Genomic DNA, 6,137 nt, shown 5'->3' on the forward strand with positions numbered 1-6,137 from the left:
AGAGAGAGAGAGAGAGAGAGAGAGAGAGAGAGAGAAATTTGAGGTCAAGGTCATCCTTAGCTACAGAGTTCAGTTCAAGGCTGGCTTGGTCTACTCGACCTCCTGTTTGGGGAGAATGGGGGTTGGAGGGGGGGGGGTGTATGGTCCTTAAGCCAAATGACCTGGGTTCCAGTGGCCTGTATGTTGGAAGGAAGAGCCAATACCACAATTTGTCCTCTGACCCCCACAAACAAAACTCAAACTTTTTTGTTTGTTTGTTTTTTGTTTTTCAGACAGGATTTCTCTGTGTAACAGCCCTGGCTGTCCTGGAACTAGCTCTGTAGAACAGGCTGGCCTTGAAGTCACAGAGATCCACCTCCCAAGTACGGGATTAAAGGCATCTGGTTTGCAAATATTTTTAAACAAAAGAAATAAAGTAAACTTACAAAGGAAAAAAATTATATTTTAGAAATACAGTTCTTCAGGGCCTCAAAAATCAATGGTAATTTTGTAACATCACCAGAAAACACTAACAAGTGGGCTACCAGGGAGTAAAAGTCCCTGCTGCCAAGACTGATAACCTAAGTTTAATTCCTGGAACCCACAGAGTGGAAGGAGAATTTCCACAAGTTGTCCACTGACCTCCATAGACACTCAATGGTATGGATGCTTTCATATTCATATGCATATACACACATACACACACAAATGTAATTTTCAAAAACTGCTAATGCGGGTCAAGGGGAAATTAAAAGAAGGTTCAGATTTATATAAGAATGAACAAGCAGCATTAAGAAAATTCAAACTATTGAAAGAAAATAGGACATTTAACTTGCCTCTAATATATGCAGGCTCAACCTATGAGACTGGTCCAACTATATAATAAAACAGAAAGTACATTAAATTTAATAAGTAGGGACTAATGAAAAACTGAAAAAAAATAAGTGTTTTTTGAAGAGGCACAAACCATAGATCTTTTAGAAAAACCAGGAATAAAATTTATCTTGCTACCTTCCCTTATGAAGGTCAACAAAAAGAAAATGCATGTAGAGTATTAAAATGCAGAGTCATAAGAACGAATAAACTGATATGACATCAGAGATATTGTAATTTGGAAATGTCATTTCAAAAATTCACAGGGAACACAATGTAGATGTAATCAGTTAAAACACCACCTCAGCACTATCATCACCATGTCCTCTGCTGCTGCAAAACACCATTCATTATTCTGACCTTGCAATTCCTATCTTCACTTGACTTTGAGGCAAGTCTACTACAAATTATTTTTCATACAAGAAATTCATCAGCAAAAAAAAAGAAAAGAAAAGGGAAAAAAGGCTTCAAAAGTCAAAATACTAAATTTATCAGGTAAGTTAAAATGAAAGTTTATTAAATCAGCCATTTATGAATATAAAAATAAACTGAAAGGCCCTCAGGAAAAAAACAAATTTCCCCAATCTATAGAGCATATCAATTTGAGAACTAGTCTGAAAGGAAAAAGGGAAAAATAGAAAACACTCAACAGAAGCAAAGTCATATAAGGGATACCAACACATATTAGGGGAGCGGGTCCCTGAGCCAATTAAAAACATGCAGGGCTATACAGAATTACAAGACACTACTAGTGTGTATCAGTTATGGACAATTTAAGCTAATATACTGATTCATTTGGTTATATTCCTTAATCACTAGTGTCCAAGGGCAATTCCTTATTTTCCTACATACATTTCCAAATAGTCTAAAATTTCCAATTCTTATTTGCTTTGTTTTGGCAGTACAGAGGACTGAACCTGGTCATCGTGCATGCTAGGCAAGTGGTCTACCACTGAGTTCTTCTGAGTCTTACCAGGTAGTCCGTGAGCTTCCAGTGCTTCTACTTCAGTCAATCAAGAAGCTAGGATACCCTTCTTTAAAGGCCATGCCTTTTGAGAAGTATTTCCAGGCAGCCTTAACACCAAAACACATCTAAAAACTTACTTTTAAAATAATTCATTAAACTTCCGTAAAATATATGAACATCCTGAGTCTTCCAAATGAATGGGAGGGAGGGATCTTGGCTCAAGTCTATAGTATCTGATTTTCTACAGATCTCAGCACTTGGAAGGCTGAGACAGGAGAGTTTGAGGACAGTCTGGGTTATACAGATACACACACACAAAGTTAGAAGGGAAAACAAGAGACACACATACTCACCTGGGTTACACACACACACGAAGTCACAAGGGAAAAGAAGAGTCGCATACACACACCTGGGTTACACAGACAGACACAAAGTCAAAAAGGAAAGAGTCTCACACACCTGGGTTTGTGTGTGTCTCTCTCCCTCTCATACACACACACACAAAGTCACAAGGAGCAAAAGAAGAGGTATGTAGACATACTGCTCTCAGTTTCTTCCTCACCCCAGTCTCTTCAGCCTAGACAGACTCATGCTCCTCCCAGAAAGCCCTTAATAGGTCCTGCTGCCAAGGTTTGTCTTTGTCTCAGGGTCTTTGCCCTTTTTGCCTCTTCGACTGAAGCAACCTGCCTTCTACCTATGAGGTGTTTCCTCAAATTTGAGCTTACCTGTAAGTCTCCTCAGGCAACTAAACTTAAAAATTAACCCTTCCCACAACTATTATCCTGTCTCCCTATCTCATTTTTTTCAACATCAATTACTCCTACTTTATATAGATAGTCCCTGCACAGAATTGACTTACAATTTTCCACATTACTATGATGTAAAGACAACATGGACTCAGTGGAAACCATTTCTTCAAATTTTGTTTTCTTCCTGAGTTAGCAAGATATGGTACAATACTCCCTGGCATTGCTGGCTAGGAACAGAGAGCCACGAAAATCACAATTTGGTCATACAATCATGAGGGGGAAATAATCAAGATTCTACATGAGGTTTTGCAGTTAAAATGGGCAGTAGGCCGATTGTATTAAATGCCATTTTCAGCTTACAAAATTTTCAACCTACAATAAGTTTAAGGGATGTAGCCAATCATTACATCAGAAGCATTTGTGTGTACTTTTACTTAAGTATTTAGATGTCTAGAAATGAGCTCCACAGAAACAGAAATTTTTGTCCTCAGAGTCACCACTGTAGTAAGTACTTGAAGTCTGTCCAAAAAAAGAATGATAATTATAAAAAAAAATGAAATAGCATATAGTCTCTTCTTCCCCAGCCACCCTAAAGTCTTTGTCAAGTACCCAAAAAAGGTATGGTCTTTTCCTTTCTTAGCAAATCACTAACATTCGTTTATGTTAACTCCTCAATGTTTATATTTTTCCAGATATGTGTCAATTCTAAATGTTTTTCTAGTGTCTTCTAATGTGACAATAAAGTATATATCACAGTTTAAACAATTAAAAAGCTGCTACACTAGGGAAACATCATTAAGTGAGGACCAAGTATGTGTTCTCATCAAAATGGGCAATTTCTGCCAGAGTCGCCAAATTAGAAGGATGAAAATAAATGTACAAAAAGGATGATAAATTTTATCATCTAGAAAGTCAATGTTACGAAAACAGGAGTAACTACAGAAGACTTTAGTCCCTGAATAAAACTCTGAGCTAAAACTACTTATAATCCAAGGGATATGGTAGGAAGCCATCAGGGCCTCAAGTCCCTCAATTTCTTATGGTGACTACTTACCTTCCTAATAGAGCCACTAGGTGTGTTAAAGTGCTTTGACTTTCAAGAAAACGGGAGGGGAGGGGAGACAGTGCTGATAACTGCAAAGCAACGTTACTGCTTCCCAAACGCGGTCAAACAACCTGCTTCTTCCATGCCCTCCCTTCCCTGCTCACTTGACTATTTTCAGCTACAAAACTGAAGTGTTCAAGAGTGCTTCGTGGGAAACTGCTTGCCCATTGCAACCCGGTGTGAACATTAAGGTGCCCGGAGCTGCCCCGGGCTCTACTTTCCCAAGCCTCTCAGTCCCAGGATCAGATCATGACTCCACCTCGCCTGGGGCCTGCTCCAGACCCGTCCACCGGCCGGGGAAGCAGTCTTTGCCAGTCCAGATGCTCGGTGGAGAAGGCAAGGGCGCACCTCCCCGGGACAGGTGCGGGCAGGAGCGCCGGCGGGAGCAGCTGTCGGCTCGCAGCAGCTGTTAGCCGGGGCACCCCGAGGCTGCGCGGGCGGCCGGCCCCGAGGAGCGGGCAGCGGAAGGCGAGCCCTCCGGCCTGACACTGCCCACCCCGCCTCCCGCCTCCTCGCCACGGCTTCTTCCCCCCACGGTGCCACGGGGGTGAAGGCAGGGGGCTGCCCTCGGCCAGAACGCTCCCTGGCCCCGCGGCGGCCCTCGCACTGGAGGAGGCTCCTGCCGACCCCGCACCTGCCCTGTCCACACGTCTGACGCCCCCAGCCGGCCGTAGCCGCTGCCGGGCAGCCTCAAGTGTGTCCATGCGGCCGCTTCGGACCGGAATGGCGGGGACGCGACGGTGGGCGCCGGGCCACGGAGGCTCGGGGTGGCACAGCGGGGCCTGGGCACGGGATGGCCGCGGGCAGGGGAGACACACCGAGCCACTGGTTACCTGCGGTCCGGGACAGGAGTCTCTCTGAACCCAAGTCAATCCTCAGCCTCAACAACACAAGATGGCCGACACGTCGCCACGCACATCACGTGACCCCGCGCGCCGCCCCGCCCCCCCGGCCCGCCTACTTCCCCCACCTTGCTCCCTCCCTGCACTCCAGCTTCCCACGACAGCTTTCCCTTCCTCGGAGGACCGCCCCTCCGGTCGGGCACGCCCCTTCTCGAGACCCGGATGCAGGGCTGGTAAAGGGCGGAGCAGCGGCGGCGCAGGCGCATTCGGGGGCCTTTGACTGAGGTTTCTACCCGCCTTAGAGTTGAGCAGGCATCCCGAGTTGGAACCCGGCCAGAAGCCCTGTGACTCACTGTCCGATGCAACCAATCCAGGGCCGGTTTGCAATACAGAAATCTCTGCACCACTTAGGAGCTGGTTTTCCAAGCTAGAACTTTTCCATAGCTTTGGTCTAGCATTTTCCTGCCAGTTTGTCCCTCATGGAGCAAATGGTGAGGCTGAAATTCAAAGCAGGTCCTCCTGTAGTAGAAGTGGGAATTTGTTCTGGAGTGTTGGAATGTGACAGCTGGGAAGGGTTTTGGAGTTCTGACTCTCCCACTACGTGCGGGTCTACAACCCTTTATATACTGCTACCGCGTTCCCTTTTTCGGGCTGCTAGATAATGGATAAGAAACCCAGCTATACAGAAAACAGGAAATCCGCTGTCCTTCTGGAACTTATGTTTAGCTGCACATACTATATATACTTCTAGTGGCTAAGCTTGGTACAGCTACCATCTCAAGTCATCACAGCCTTTCTGGCGCCATTAGTCTTTTCGTATCCCTCTACCTCATTTGGAGTTTGGGATCAACCCAGGGCTTTACTCAACCAGTGAACTACATCCTCCAGCCCTTTTATGATTCTTCCCTCCAACTCAACTTTTTCTTTTTCACAAATACTCCTAAATTTCTCAAATATTCTTAAATTCTCTCTCCCCCCTCTTCTCTCTCTCTCTCTCTCTCTCTCTCTCTCTCTCTCTCTCTCTCTGTGTGTGTGTGTCTTTCTCATCTTTCAAGACAGGGTTTTTCTGAAACTCATTTTGTACACCAGGCTGGCCTCTAACTCACACAGATCTGACTGCCTCTGCCTCCCAAGGGCTGGAACTAAAGGCTTGCGCCACCATGCTGGGCTAGCCCTTTATCTCTTAAGAAGTTATTTTTTCTTTAAGATGTATTTATTTATTTAGTATACAGTGTTCTCTGTGCATATATGCCTGCACACCAGAAGAGGGCACCAGATATCATTACAGATGGTTGTGAACCACCATGTGGGTACTAGGAATTGAACTCAGTACCTGGAAGAACAGCCAGTGCTCTTAACCTCTGAACCATCGCTCCAGGCCCTTTGTCAGGATAATCACAGCAAGAGGAAAGATAATTCAGAAAAGGAAAGGGGAAATACTACTGGCAGAGACTTAGCTTTCAGCGGCACGGCAGTCTGAAGGATCAACTGGAGAGCAGTGCTACTCCCAGCCTCCAGGTGATGCTGACCCTCTGAGCAAAGGTGTGGCTCTCAGTGAAAGAAGGCATTTCTTCCTCTCACTTGGAAAGGGATGGACAGTTGTATGGTGTTAGTTTGACATC

General features: G+C 45.1%; 1 protein-coding gene across 3 annotated transcripts in view; it reads right to left on the reverse strand.

The window, feature by feature from the left end:
- Positions 1-4,582, reverse strand: part of Gigyf2 (GRB10 interacting GYF protein 2) — a 140,087-nt gene extending 135,505 nt beyond the window's left edge. For all 3 annotated transcript variants that reach the window (XR_003378171.1, XM_026786097.1, XM_005361740.2), the window contains exon 1: positions 4,507-4,582. The gene's annotated coding sequence lies outside the window, so the exon portion shown is untranslated. The remainder of the gene's footprint in view (positions 1-4,506) is intronic.
- Positions 4,583-6,137: the final 1,555 nt, after the last annotated feature.

This window comes from Microtus ochrogaster, linkage group LG4, assembly GCF_000317375.1.
Source record: "Microtus ochrogaster isolate Prairie Vole_2 linkage group LG4, MicOch1.0, whole genome shotgun sequence".
Taxonomy (NCBI): domain Eukaryota; kingdom Metazoa; phylum Chordata; class Mammalia; order Rodentia; family Cricetidae; genus Microtus; species Microtus ochrogaster.